Genomic DNA, 16,599 nt, shown 5'->3' on the forward strand with positions numbered 1-16,599 from the left:
CTAGAGAAAATGGTACGGGGATCGATTGAGTGTGGGGAAGGTGTTAGGCACCCCACAACTCCCTTTTGAAAACGGTTACCCGGATTAATCTAATGGCTATCTTATGGAAACTTGCTCTTTGCAAGGTGTAGTTGTTAAAGTTTGAATTATTACTTTCAACACACTTATCAACTTATGATAGTGTTTGAAAAAGAAAGCTTGGAATATTACTATCAATTTATGATAGTTTTTATTTGAAAATAGGTTTAAAATAACACTATCCACTTATGATAGTTTTGGGAAAAGATTTGTAAGAATACTATCAACTTATGATAGCATTAAAAAAAAATTGCAATATTACTATCAACTTATGATAGTTTTTTTATTTGGAGACACACTACCAACTTTTGATAGATTTAATTTTAAAACACCAACTTATGGTGTTAACGATAAAATGTCCTACCAACTTTTGGTAGGTTTAATTTTGAACACCAACTTATGGTGTTAACGATAAAATGTCCTACCAACTTTTGGTAGGTTTAATTTTGAACACCAACTTATGGTGTTAATGATAAAATGTCCTACCAACTTTTGGTAGGTTTAATTTTAAACACCAACTTATGGTGTTAATGATAAAATGTCCTACCAACTTTTGGTAGGTTTAATTTTAGATACCAACTTATGGTTTATTTAATAAAATGCCCTACCAACTTTTAGTAGGTTTAATTTTAAATACCAACTTATGGCATAAATGATAAAATGACCTACCAACTTTTGGTAGGTTTAATTTTAAATACCAACTTATGGCATAAATGATAAAATGACATACCAACTTTTGGTAGGTTTAATTTTAAATACCAACTTATGGTATAAATGATTATTTGAAAAAGTGTCATCTATCAATTTAACCTATTATTGCCAACTTATGGCAAATTCATAAATGAAATCAAATAAAGTTCATAATTCAAATAAAGGAAATCAACTTATGATTTCTTTAATTGAAATGACCTATATTCAATTTTAAGCCTATATATTCATAATCCACACTTGTACAAATAATCCAAATAATAAATGTCGAAATTATACAAATCGACATGAATAAGATAAATTACACAATAAGGGGGGCCAAATATACACAAATTGCAATAAACCAAACAAAATCTTGAAATTGCTCAAGCCTCCATCAACTCGTCCAAATAATATCCAAGCCCGAGCCTCGTCCAACAAAACAAACATAAAGAGAGGGAAAAATAGAATACTCAAATGTAAATCAAGATTTAAATCGAATCAAGACCACATTATAAGATTCACACGTATCCAAACCAAGAAAATCAAATCCAAATATGGTCTCTCCCGCTTTTTCCAACAAGAAATAGAAGAAAAAAAATGCAAAGAGAAAGGGCTCAACATATTAGTATCGAAAACACTCCCAAGCATCACATATGTCCAAGGTGAATGCAAGAAACACCATGTCTATTCTTAGTCAACATCCGAGGATGCTAAAAATGAATCAAACATTGAAATCAAGTGTAAATAGAGCAATACTTGAGTGAAAGATATGAGGGGTATGAAGCTTCTACCAAAAAATCCAAAGAATCGGTTTTCCCCTTCTCTCCTTCTCTCCTTCTCTTCTTCTCTTCTTCCTCTCCCCTCTCTTCCTCTCTTCCTCTCTTCTTTTTTTGTTTTTCTTCACCAAAAGCCAAAGCCTCTCCTTTTTTTCTTCCTCTCTCTCACGCCTCCTCTCTTCCTCTCTTCTTTTTTTTTTGTTTTGTTTCCTCTCCCCCCCAAAACCAAAGTCTCTTCTCCCCTCTTCTTATTCTTTTTCTTCCCCAATTTGTGCCACATTTCTCTCTTTGTCTCCTTCTTTGTCTCCTTCTTTTCATTCTTTTTCTTTCCCCAATTTGTGCCACATTTCTCTCTTTGTCTCTTTCTTTCTATTCTTTTTCTTTCCCCAATTTGTGCCACATTTATCTCTTTGTCTCCTTCTTTTTATTCTTGGCTTTTTCTTTCTTATTTTTTACTTTTCCATTCTTCTAGCAAAAACAATAAAAAGATGTGACATTTTTTTAAAACAATTCTCTTATTTTTAGATATTTTCTAAGATTTGATCTTATTGGGTCAAGATTTGAATATTTAAAGATCGAAGAAAAGGATTATGAATATCTATGGGCTTGTAGGTCAAAGAAATGAGTTTTTGCATTTTTTTAATGTATTTTTTCTATTTTTTTGTATTTTTGTATTTTTGGCCGGACGAAAACCGGGTACTACAGCTGCCCCCCTTTGTATGTCTTTTATGAAATAAAAGGCAAACAAAGGCTTAGTCAACCGAGTTTCGTACGAGAATTGAAATGCACGGAATCACTATAGCCATTCCCGGCTTGGCCAAATGTTTGTTCAAGAAAATAAAGGGGCACGGGATCACAAGGCCATTCCCGGCTTGGCCAACTGTTTGTGCAAGAAAATAAAGGGCACGGGATCACAAGGCCATTCCCGGCTTGGCCAACTGTTTGTGCAAGAAAATAAAGGGGCACGGGATCACAAGGCCATTCCCGGCTTGGCCAAGGTTTGTGCAATAAAATAAAGGGGCACGGGATCACAAGGCCATTCCCGGCTTGGCCAACTATTTGTGCAAGAAAATAAAGGGCACGGGATCACAAGGCCATTCCCGGCTTGGCCAACTGTTTGTGCAAGAAAATAAAGGGGCACGGGATCACAAGGCCATTCCCGGCTTGGCCAAGGTTTGTGCAATAAAATAAAGGGGCACGGGATCACAAGGCCATTCCCGGCTTGGCCAACTGTTTGTGCAAGAAAATAAAGGGCACGGGATCACAAGGCCATTCCCGGCTTGGCCAACTGTTTGTGCAAGAAAATAAAGGGGCACGGGATCACAAGGCCATTCCCGGCTTGGCCAATGTTTGTGCAAGAAAATAAAGGGGGCACGGGATCACAAGGCCATTCCCGGCTTGGCCAACTGTTTTTTTTTTTTTTTAATCCTTGACTTTTTTTTTTTTTGGTGAAAAGGTGCTCGGGATCACTGTAGCCATCCCCGGCTTGGCTGAAAATTTTTGATTTTTGATTTTTTTTTATTGTGAAAAAGGTGCTCGGGATCATCGTAGCCATTCCTGACTTGGCTGGAAAAAATTTTTTGATTTGATTTTTTTTTTTGATTTTGTTTTTGATTTTTTGAGAAATAGGTGCTCGGGATCATTGTAGCCATTCCCGACTTGGCTGGAAAAGATTTTTTTTTGATTTTTTGAAATTTTTTTTTTTATTGAGAAAAAGGTGCTCGGGATCACTGTAGCCATTCCCGGCTTGGCTGAAAATTTTTTATTTATGCAGTGATGATGCATGCACTGACCTATTTTGCTCAATTATGAATGTCTCATGAATGAATGGATGCATGTTTTCTCATGGTTTTGCCATCCTCCAACAAGCGCACAATTACGAATTGCTAAACCAAATTTGTTTCTCTGTCAGGGTTGACTTTCTGACTCACTGAGCTTTCAATGTATCTTCTCTAATCTGATTAGTGAAGGCCTTTTTCCGTTCTGGATCCCAGCTCTTGAGCTATCTCTTTTCCTTTTCCAATGTGCATTCCCATAATCAATTCATTTTCCCTGAAATTTGCATGTTCGTACGCATCTGAATTCAAAGCTACCCATTTATCTGAATTTCCTTATTCAAATCTTTTTTTTTTTTTTTGCACGGCTTAGGAATGTGAGCTTCTCTTTCCTGCTAACACCTGCTTCAGCTTCAGGCTTTTCACTCAGATCCTTTCCAGCTTAGGATGCCAAAATCCATCAACTTCATATCAAAAGTATTGTCCTGATGCACTCATTATATTTCCTGTCAAAACTTTGTCAGTGATAAATTCAAAAGTACAGCCATGCTTGTCAATTATTGAAAGCAAATGATAATAATTTGTTTTTGGAGTATGAGATGAGAATTGAATTGGGATATGGAAAAAAAATGCCACAAGTGACAAAACCGAAGAAATGAATTTCCTCACAATTTGTTTTTTGGCGTATGAAATGAGAATTGAATTGAGATATGTAAAAGGAGACTACAAGCAACAAAATTGAAGAAATGAATTTCCTCACAATTTTTATTGAAAAGGATAGGTGGTAATAAAATATTTTAGAATGAAATATGTACAAGAAAGTAGAGAAATCAAAGGCAGAAAGGACAAACCGAGCTTCTTCAAGATGAAATATGTGATAATTCAAAGATTGTACCAAAATTGCCCCAATTTTGGTGTGCACCCAATTAACAATAATCAAATCTGACTTGTATGAGGCTATCTCTGAACCTTCCATTTCTGCCAACAAACTTCTTCTTCTATGTAACAGACTAACACCTTAGCAAGGTAAAATATCTGATGGTATCAAAAGCATCCCAAAATCTACCCCAGTTTTGGGTACATGTCCAATTAACTGATCTCCAACCCTTCAATTACGAAATTAATTTTGCACTCCCACCTATGTCAATGTGAGACAAGTTAACAGCCAACTCAGGCACCACTCATCAATTCAACAAACTCGTAATCCAACCATTCTTCTTCAAACAATCTGAAATTTGAACTTGCAGCCCAAATTGAAACGCCTGTGAGGTTTTTTTCACTTTAGCAGAATTTTATTTATTTTTTTTTTGTCCCTATTTTTGCCTAGAGTGCCCTTGCGGGTTTTCACTCTAGTGGGTTTTTTTTTTTTTTTTTTTTTTTGCTACCAATAAAACTTAACAACTTCCTTGAAATTGTCCCGAATGCGCATTTTGAGGGGTTCAACTTCAACTAGTGTCTTCTCAACCTTTTGAACAAACTTTTCCAAGTTAATCATGTGATCTTCATCCTCACTTGGCTTGGCAATTATGTTATCCCCATGCACTTCAATCTCTTTATGCATCATATCATGAAACAGAATGACCTTGGTTTGCTGACAAGTATCTCCCGCATTTTTAGACCAAATGGCATGACTTCATAGCAAAAGGTACCGCATAAAGTAATGACAGTAATTTCCTCTTTATCTTCTAGTGCCATCGTGATCTGATTACAATCATCCTTTTTCAGTACCGGTGCAATATTTCTATATCATTCGGGGTATTTTACTACAGCAAGACATCCGACATCAAATTGCTTCTTTATTTCATCTCTAATCTTCCAAGTTTGCACCAATTCAAATTTCCAACCCCAAATTAACAACCTCATCCATTTGAATTATCTTTTCTTTTTGATTAAACTTGTTTCAACATTTCTGACTATATTTCAGATTCATCCTCAATGTTCAAGTCAAACTCGACATTGTTAATGGGTGCCCCAAAATCTGGTTCATTCGGTTCATCTTTCCATTATCATCAATTTCAATCCTGTCAAAATGGAATTTGCAAGATTTGGAATTTGCAAGTGATGGACAAATAAAGGCAAATAAATGTGGGATGATGAATGTAACAAAGGCATCAAAAACACGGGAATTGGGCAAATAAATGTAGGAATGATGAGTGTAACAGAGCATCAAAAACATGAGAACTGGAAGCATTGAACATGCAAAAGCTATACTAGAGAAATTTATCAAAGTAAAGTAAAGACATGCTCATTATTAAAACCCAATCAATGGCCGTGAGCCGGACCACAGATGGTAGTGCAGATGGATTTTACTCTTGAAGGCTGCTGACAGAATCTGGCAATTCCAAATTGGTCCAGTTACTGAGTTTAAAACATAACTCCCCAAAATTTCTAGTGTTTGGACTTCCGTACCATATCCATGACTGCGGCCAACATGTGCTCCAGCCTTTGCTGTCCCTCTTCTAGTGTTTGTAGCCCCATCTCTAGCCGGGCTATCGCTGCATGCATGCGATCTGATTGTGGAGATGCTGCAATTGCTGATGAGGAATCACCAGGTGGTGATGCTGAGTGACCTTCTTAGGTCTGCTTCTTTCCAGCAGAAGTTGTTTTCAAATGGCTGATGCTCTGACGCCATGTCCTTCTTTCCATCATCGTGACCTGATATCCCAAAGATGCTTGAGGCCGAGGAGGTCGAATGCTTTTGAACAAAAGCAACCTTGTGATAAACCGTGGGAAAAATAACTTCCCCGCCTTTGTTGGCTTCTTCTCGACAAAATCCTTGGCTTTGAAGATCGTGGCCAGATAGATCTTCCCAATATCAAACCACTGCCCTTTATACATAGTAATAATCATACTGTTGGACAGGAATTTTATTCTAGGGTATAAAGAACATTGTCTATTCCATCTGCAACAGATCCAAGTTGTACTGTGATCTCAGTGATTGTTTCGTGCAATTTATCTGGGTCATGAGTACTTGCTTGTCTGCCCCATGACATATATCGAACACCTTGTATGGCATGCTTTGAAACCATAAGTTGCCTTTTGTAGTCTTGAACTTTGTCGGTTGCTTTTTTAAGTCTCATTTTGGTTTCCCTCAAAGCTTTTTGTAGAGATTCGATGGTTTTCTGGGGATCGTCCTCGTATACGTCTTCCCTTATAGGGGAGAGGTTGAATCTGGGATCATTTTCACCTTCCTCTTCTTTAGAAGTAGAACCTTCATCAGTTCTAGACCTTTTTGCAAGTGGAGAGTTAGGAGTATCCATCCTTGAAGATTTCTTGAGGAAGATGAACAAAGTGTTGGACCAAGACTTAGCGTCTAGGTCAACATTGTGTTTTTGATGATTGTGTATGATTGTGAAGATGGAGACGGAGATGAAGATGGCTCAGAGAGAAAACACGTTTTTGCCAGAAATGATTGAGATGGAGATGAAGACGAAGATGGCTCTGCATATGCGAAGACATTCGCGGTGCCTGTCACATCAGTATTTACTTTACTGTCACCTTCCACTGTTATTTTCCTGCTTGAGGACGAATTTTTTTTCTTCCTGCTTCTCTTTTCAACCAGATAATAATAAAAAAACAAAACTGTCACACTCAACTGTTCATTTCCCCGCTTAGGGATGACTCTTTTCTCTTTTTTTTTTCTTTTTTTTCAACTAGATAAAAATAAAATAGAATAATAATAAAAAAACTTTCACACTCCACGAGAAATTACGAATATTTGCACAGTGAGGCAGGGTGCATAACAGACGATCAGGATTTAATCCAAGCAGGACCTTTTAAGCTGTCTGATAAGAGATTCCAACGGTGGTGGAGAACATGGCTCTGATGGTGATGGTGGTAATAAACATAGATCACAAGTCTCCGGAAGCTCTCTTGTTGTTGATGCATCTCTCTTGGTTTCCGTCTCTGGTCATGTAACCTTTCAAGCGCTTCACATCGGACAACTTCACTGTTTTTACAATAAAATCCTCTACTCCTTCTTCCAAGCATCTGTCGATTCGAGTCACTATGTTCTCAGATGACCTGATTACCACCGGAATCTCTCTCAAGGCAGACGATTCCTTGATTTTCTTTAGCAACTCATCTCCTGTCATTCCAGGCATACAGTAATTGGTGATAATTAGATCCACTTTCAAACTATCAAACCCAACAGGACAATTATTCTCCTCTTCTAATCCCAGAAACTGAAGTATTCTTATTCCACTGTCCACTGCAGTTACTTTACAGGAAGTAATCTTGAGCAACCTTTCAATGACTGGTCTATTAACAAGGTTGTCATCGACAGCCAAAACGTAAACCTCCTCAGAATCAGACATAGAATGATCTATTCCCACTTGATCAACAAGAAAATTAAGGGTCAATTTCCTCACAAACTGCCCCATTATATTTTTTGTTGTTCATTTTCATTGTTTTAGCAATTCACAACTGTAATCTTGTACTATAAGGATGGCAAAGACATGAGTGAATTGGTGTTTTTTCTTTTTTTTTTTTTTTTTTTTTTGTTTTGTTTTTTTTTTTCATGCATGACTATGAACTTATTTAGTTTGACAAAATGCAATGACTGTGCCTACGTGAATGCATGAGAGAAGAAACCGATAATGGAAATTACAATTAAAAATGTGTAAAACAAAACATCAACGACAAATGAATAAATCACACAAAAATAGAATATGCCATTACACGGGGTAACCTAAACTTCTGGAGGTTTCGGACATGGATCTAGGGCTTTATAAAGTGCTTGGGTAAGTTTATCTAACTTTTCCGCGAGGTCCCAGATCATGTTGCTTTTAAAATCCCAACTATTGGGACAAAAGCTCCTCCCTTAACTTTTAAGGGAAGTCGATCCGGTGAGGATATCTTCCACTACCCATGCGGAGACGGAATCTCACGAGAATAGTGGTCAACCCTCTCTAATACTAAAGGTAGAGCCCAGCTGGTAGGCTACAGTGAGTGTAAATGTATGAGATGACAAATACTTTACCACAACAAAATAAATCAACATCTCTGACATATAAAGGAAACAAACAATTAATCATACAAAAAGAAGCAACCGTAGCCAATTAATTTAATCATATGGGCTTGACCCTCTGAGGTTTAAAAAACCTGATCTCCCCAGCAGAGTCGCCAGTTGTCGCAACCGGGGTCACGACGCAGACCGGCGTTTGAGGATGAAAAATGTTTAGAGTCGCCACCAATTGATTTAAGGTGCAATTGGACACCGAAAAGACCTGCGAACCAGAGAAAAGGGTACGGGGATCGATTGAGTGTGGGGAAGGTGTTAGGCACCCCACAACTCCCTTTTGAAAACGGTTACCCGGATTAATCTAATGGCTATCTTATGGAAACTTGCTCTTTGCAAGGTGTAGTTGTTAAAGTTTGAATTATTACTTTCAACACACTTATCAACTTATGATAGTGTTTGAAAAAGAAAGCTTGGAATATTACTATCAATTTATGATAGTTTTTATTTGAAAATAGGTTTAAAATAACACTATCCACTTATGATAGTTTTGGGAAAAGATTTGTAAGAATACTATCAACTTATGATAGCATTAAAAAAAAATTGCAATATTACTATCAACTTATGATAGTTTTTTTATTTGGAGACACACTACCAACTTTTGATAGATTTAATTTTAAAACACCAACTTATGGTGTTAACGATAAAATGTCCTACCAACTCTTGGTAGGTTTAATTTTGAACACCAACTTATGGTGTTAATGATAAAATGTCCTACCAACTTTTGGTAGGTTTAATTTTGAACACCAACTTATGGTGTTAATGATAAAATGTCCTACCAACTTTTGGTAGGTTTAATTTTAGATACCAACTTATGGTTTATTTAATAAAATGCCCTACCAACTTTTAGTAGGTTTAATTTTAAATACCAACTTATGGCATAAATGATAAAATGACCTACCAACTTTTGGTAGGTTTAATTTTAAATACCAACTTATGGCATAAATGATAAAATGACATACCAACTTTTGGTAGGTTTAATTTTAAATACCAACTTATGGTATAAATGATTATTTGGAAAAGTGTCATCTATCAATTTAACCTATTATTGCCAACTTATGGCAAATTCATAAATGAAATCAAATAAGGTTCATAATTCAAATAAAGGAAATCAACTTATGATTTCTTTAATTGAAATGACCTATATTCAATTTTAAGCCTATATATTCATAATCCACACTTGTACAAATAATCCAAATAATAAATGTCGAAATTATACAAATCGACATGAATAAGATAAATTACACAATAAGGGGGGCCAAATATACACAAATTGCAATAAACCAAACAAAATCTTGAAATTGCTCAAGCCTCCATCAACTCGTCCAAATAATATCCAAGCCCGAGCCTCGTCCAACAAAACAAACATAAAGAGAGGGAAAAATAGAATACTCAAATGTAAATCAAGATTTAAATCGAATCAAGACCACATTATGAGATTCACACGTATCCAAACCAAGAAAATCAAATCCAAATATGGTCTCTCCCGCTTTTTCCAACAAGAAATAGAAGAAAAAAAATGCAAAGAGAAAGGGCTCAACATATTAGTATCGAAAACACTCCCAAGCATCACATATGTCCAAGGTGAATGCAAGAAACACCATGTCTATTCTTAGTCAACATCCGAGGATGCTAAAAATGAATCAAACATTGAAATCAAGTGTAAATAGAGCAATACTTGAGTGAAAGATATGAGGGGTATGAAGCTTCTACCAAAAAATCTAAAGAATCGGTTTTCCCCTTCTCTCCTTCTCTCCTTCTCTTCTTCTCTTCTTCCTCTCCCCTCTCTTCCTCTCTTCCTCTCTTCTTTTTTTGTTTTTCTTCACCAAAAGCCAAAGCCTCTCCTTTTTTTCTTCCTCTCTCTCACGCCTCCTCTCTTCTTCTCTTCTTTTTTTTTTGTTTTGTTTCCTCTCCCCCCCAAAACCAAAGTCTCTTCTCCCCTCTTCTTATTCTTTTTCTTCCCCAATTTGTGCCACATTTCTCTCTTTGTCTCCTTCTTTGTCTCCTTCTTTTCATTCTTTTTCTTTCCCCAATTTGTGCCACATTTCTCTCTTTGTCTCTTTCTTTCTATTCTTTTTCTTTCCCCAATTTGTGCCACATTTATCTCTTTGTCTCCTTCTTTTTATTCTTGGCTTTTTCTTTCTTATTTTTTACTTTTCCATTCTTCTAGCAAAAACAATAAAAAGATGTGACATTTTTTTAAAACAATTCTCTTATTTTTAGATATTTTCTAAGATTTGATCTTATTGGGTCAAGATTTGAGTATTTAAAGATCCAAGAAAAGGATTATGAATATCTATGGGCTTGTAGGTCAAAGAAATGAGTTTTTACATTTTTTTTTATGTATTTTTTCTATTTTTTTGTATTTTTGTATTTTTGGCCGGACGAAAACCGGGTACTACAGCATACAATATCAAAACACTCCAAAATAAACAACCACATCACTCCTAAGTACAACAACCAAACCACTTCATTATACTACCATCACAAAAAAAAAAAAAAAAAAAAACTCAAACCAAGTAACATACAATATCTCAATTCCAACACGTGTTATTGAGTGTGTACTTAAAAAATACACAATATCCATTTATGCATAGAAATGTGAACTACTATAATCAAGAATGTCTAATGATATGTCCTCTTCCTAGTCCATAGAATAGATGTAGTCGGAATGAAAGATGGACCAGTCTCTTCCTGTGTTAATTATGATGGATGTTCAGTGAAGAGTGAAGTCAGTAGCACCGAAAGCACGACCACATTAGCATGCTCGTGCTCTCATATATCTATGACAGCGTGGTGGCTCAGCTCCCACACTGCTGTTTATAGGTTCAGTAATACGATGTTTATCACCAACCTCATCAAGAATGTCCCGACATGTGACCAACTAATTACGAACAACAGCATCAGCAGTTTCATTAATTGCTTCAATTTTCCGTATCCCCCATCAATACCAAAACAACCTACATAATATATTTAAAATTTAAATTAATGAAAATGTTACATATATAGATAAATATGAAATATGTTTAGATATTTTACAACTCCTTGTAATCTATTTCCATGAGGATCTTATTCTAGCACTAGTTGAGTAGGCACTATAGTGGCAAGATTAATAAATCGATGTATTATCGATGAATATCACTACCTACATATAGTACTCGAGGCTAATCAAAGGAAATCTCTCTTGCATGTTCCAGGCCGCATTCAGTTCACTCAATTCACATTCTCGTGACCTCTCATACTCATATCATGTAGACTATCATTTATATCCACTGGGTTAGGGATATGTTGTGATAGTCCAAATTGTCTCATAACTCGATCAGGACAATAAAACTTGACTATCTCAAAGTATATCAGAGGTATGATTACTCACTAGACAGGATTACCTTTTAGATAAACTAACGGTGTTGTAGTAAATCGTGTTTGTGTGTATGTGATAAGCCTAGGCCCATCAAGCTATGGTATGCAAGGAGAAGGCACATTCTTGATTGGGGAAACAAGATCTGAGCTGTTCATTGTCATTAAATCCAATGGTCTGTGTTGTAGTTGTTTGGTAGGATTTATGTAAGGGGTTTGTGGGATCTGTGGGGGCATCAAATATCTTGTGAAAGACTTGTGTTTTGGAGTTGACGGCACCCTCGAATTGCCGATTATCAGTATTACTTATTACTCAGTTATTCTTGTCAATTATTGTGGGTTTTTGGTTGATTATTTGCTAGACTCCTCTCTGGGGATTTAACAAGGTATCGAAGCCACTCTTTTCCGCCATGGTTTCTAAAACAGATGCGTTGGAAAATCGCGCTGATGCATTGGAGGGTGTTGTTTCTTTCCTTCAAGCTGACGTTGGGCATATTTCTAGTAGTATGGGTTCTTTTCAGGGTAAGATGGACAATCTGGAAGGTAAGCTGGGCAACGTTGAAAGTCTTTTAGTTGATATTTAGGCGTTTCTCCGACGGGACCATGGGAAAGCAACCGAGGTTCAGACTTCGACTTCCGGGGGCTCTCGTGTTTCCCCCGACCCACCTTCTAGTACCGGACAACTGGCCTTTCGGGGCATTCTTTACAGATTGGGATTTCACTCGACGTTGTTTAGAACTTTCAATTTTTTCTGGCGATGATGTTTCTGGATGGCTTTTTCGTTTGGAACGATATTTCTCTGTTAATACAGTTTCCGATAATGAAAAATTGGTTGTTGCAATTGTGTGTTTGGAGGGTCGCGTGGATGGAGGCTCACCGGCCCCTGACTACTTGGCCTTCTTTCAAATCCGAAATTGTCATTCGCTATGCCACTACTGATATTACTAGCAAACACGCTAACCTTGTTACTCTCTGTCAGGATACCACCATTGCTGATTTCAGGGATAGGTTTGAGCGAAAGGCAGCTACTGTTCCAGATGTCAGTGATAAGATGCTCTATGGCTTGTTTTTGAATGGAGTGAAGGATCCGATCGGTGCTGAACTCGTGGAGCGTCAACCCATTTCCCTGTTTCATTTGATGACTCTCGCTCAATGAATTGAGAAAAAGATGTGGGTGCTTGACTCTCCTGTTCCGGTGCCATCTTACAAGCCTTCTCTTCCTCTGATTTCTTCCCTATCTCGTCCTCCTGAGTAGCGTGGTAGTCCAGTTTACAAATCTGACAAAACCGACTACCCCAATACCACTCGGCCTAGTGACTACACACTCCGACGGAACATTTTTTGTTGTTTATTAGGATAGGAAGCACAGCTCGATGCGACCAGGGTTTATGTTTTCATTGTGATGAGAAGTATCATCCAGGCCATCAATGTAAAAATCCGACCCAGAGTAGCTTGAGCTTGCTGATTGTATCTGACAAGGAGGACGATTTTGTAGACGTACCTGATACTGCCATTGTTGAGGAACCTATAGTGGAGACATCCAACCCGCTGGCACTTTCTATGAATTCCATAGTTGGTATTCACATGAATCCCAGCGTTTTTAAACTCAAGGGTAGTCTCAATGGGGTGTCGGTGATTGTCATGATCGATAATGAGGCTTCACATAATTTTATTTCATCAAAGGTGGTGACTTTTCTTCAGCTTCCAATTGACACTTTTGGCCTTTTCACTGTCCAAGTGGGAAATGGGGTTGTTGTAGCAGGAAAAGGCATTTGCCATGACCTCCTTTTTATTGTACAGGAATTGGAGGTTTGTGAGTCTTTCCATGTGCTTGGTCTGGGTAGTTCTGATATTATTTTGGGTGTTACGTGATTGCAAAAATTGGCCGATGTCTCTACTAATTACTCTCACCTCACTATGGCCTATAATTACAAGGGGCAGCAAACAACTTGGGTGGGTGACCCTTCTCTTTCGAAGACATTGGTATCTCCTAAAAACATGCTCAAGCTTCTGTAAGGTGATGATGTGGGCTTCTTGGTGGAGTTTGGTTGTGGTTCATTCAATAGTCTGGCCATCCAAGCTACGCCTGGTGTGGAGAGGGATAAGGTACAAGAGGATTCAGCTCCTCTTAACCATGAATTAAGAGAGTTGTTGTTTTGTTTTAAATTAGTTTTCAAGCCACCTGTGGGGTTGCCCATTAAGAGGCAGCAAGATCATGCTATTTGTTTACACGCAGGTGCTCCTCCTCCAAATATTCGGCCCTATCGTTATCAGTACTATCAAAAGAATGAGATTGAGAAGATTGTGAAGGAGCTATTGGCAGTGGGAGTCATCCAACCTATTACTAGTTCTTGCTAAAGCCCGGTCCTTTTGGTTAAAAAAACTGGAGGATGGCGCATGTGTGTGGATTACCGTGCTCTTAACAAAATTACAATTTCGGATAAGCTCCCAATTCTGGTTATTGATGGGTTGTTAGACGAACTACATGGTGCTACTATTTTTTCAAAACTGGATCTCAAATCGGGTTACCATCAAATCCGGATAAAGGAGGAGGATACGGAGAATACCGCTTTTTGTACTCATGAGGGGCATTATGAATTTCTAGTGATGCCTTTTGGACTCATGAATGCTCCTTCCACTTTTCAAGCTCTTATGAATGACATTTTTCGCCCATTTCTTCAGAAATTAATCCTTGTTTTTTTTTGATGATATTCTGATTTTCAATAGGGACATGACCTCTCATCTACAGCATTTGAGGGAGACTTCGCATATTTTAGCTCACCAAAAGCTCTATGTGAACCACCAAAAGCGTGCTTTTCTTCAGTCTCAAATTGAGTACTTGGGACATGTAATATCTGCTGATGGTGTGGCAGTAGACCTTTCAAAAAATTCATCACATGCTTGATTGGCTGATTCCCACATCTGTGAAGTCTTTGAGGGGTTTCTTGGGCTTAACCGGATATTATCATCGATTTGTTCGCAATTATGGGGGGATGGCAGCTCCCCTTACATCTCTTTTGAAGAAGGATTCTTTCAGGTGGAATGAATAAGCCCAGAGATTTTGATGACTTAAAAAAGGCAATGACATTCGTACCAGTGTTGGTATTACCGGATTTTTCCAAGCAATTTATAGTGGAGACTGATGCGAGCGGTGTTGGATTAGGGACGGTGCTCATGCAAGATGGCTATCCTATTGCTTTCCTTAGCCATCCATTATCCCCATGTGCCCAAGCAAAGTTAGTGTATGAAAGGGAACTCATGGCGATAGCCTTTGCTACCAACAAATGGCGCCATTATTTGTTGGGCCGGAAGTCCATAGTGCGCACTGATCAACAGAGCCTTTGTTTTCTTATGGAGCAGCGTTTGTTACTTGAAGCCCAACACAAGTGGATTACCAAATTAATGGGCTTTGATTTTGAAATCCTTTATAAGCCGGGGTTGGAAAACAAGGCCGCAGATGCTTTATCCCGCAAGGAGGGGGAGTAAGTGATGATTTTTTGCTGCCACAGGATAGGGATCCCACTCGATCTATTGATGTTTCATTTGACCAACAGCAGGTTTCGGCACATTTAGCTGCAATCACAACCAAAACATGTATGGAATTTGAAGGGCTGAATGATAAGGTGTCGAAGGACTCTCAACTCCAGGAAATTGTCCAATCTTTGTTGATTAACCCCACTAGCCAACCCCCTTTTGAGCTCAAGGCTGGTTGTTTATGCATAAAGGGAGTTTGGTTCTTCCTCGCGCGTCCCCGAGGATACCTATCCTCATGCAAGAGTTTCATTCCACACCCTAAAGTGGTCACTCAGGTTTTTTCCTAACTCTAAAAAGGCTTTCTTATGTGGTGTTTTGGTAGGGTATGCGGGCACGAATAAAACACTTTGTTTCAAAATGTGACACATGCCAAAGGCACAAATATTCTACCTTGCGGCCCTAAGGCTTATTGCAACCTTTACCCATCCCAAATACAGTGTGGGAGGATATTTCTATGGATTTTGTTGGAGGCTTGCCAAGGGTGAAGGAGAAGAATACGACAATGGTGGTGGTTGATCGATTAACTAAATATGCCCATTTTGTCGTACTTGGGCACCCTTTTTCAACAAAGGATGTGGCTGAAGTTTTTGTGGCGGAGATTGTTCGTCTACATGGTTTTCCAAAAACTATTGTATCCGATCGGGATCGCGTGTTTATTAGTAATTTTTGGAGAGAGTTATTTTCATTATCTGGTATGCAACTTCACTTAACTTCTTCTTACCATCCGAAATCCGACGGGCAAACCGAAATAGTTAACCGTCGTATGGAAGAATACCTAAGTTGCTTTGTGAGTTCAAGACTTCACCAATGGACTAAATGGGTGGTTTGGGCAGAGTTTTGGTACAACACCCCATTTCATTGCTCTATTGGAATGACCCATTTCCCGGCTTTGTATGGGAGGCCACCACCAACTTTGCTTCGTTATGTGGATGATGGAGTGGTAGTGGAAGATCTGAATATACTCATGAGGGAGAGAAATGTTGCGTTGGATCAGCTCAAGGAAGTTTTAGTAGTGGCTCAACTTCGTATGAAACAGCAAGCTAACAGAAGAAGGCGTGAGGTTTCCTTCACAGTGGGTGATCGAGTGGTCATACACATGTAGTCATACAAATTTAAATCTTTAGCTCGACGCCCCTATCAAAAATTGAGTGCGCGATTTTATGGCCCTTACCGAATAATAGACAAAATTGGGGCAGTTGCTTATCGGGTGGAGCTTCCTCCTAGAGCTGAAATTCATAATATTTTTCATGTACCACGGCTGAAACTATGTTTGTCAGATGCTACTAAAAGTCAACCTTTACCGGATGGGTTAAATGCTGATCATGAATTGCTGGTGATTCCTGAGAAGGTGCTTAAGGTGCGCTCTTTG

Source organism: Tripterygium wilfordii, chromosome 21, assembly GCF_013401445.1.
Source record: "Tripterygium wilfordii isolate XIE 37 chromosome 21, ASM1340144v1, whole genome shotgun sequence".
Taxonomy (NCBI): domain Eukaryota; kingdom Viridiplantae; phylum Streptophyta; class Magnoliopsida; order Celastrales; family Celastraceae; genus Tripterygium; species Tripterygium wilfordii.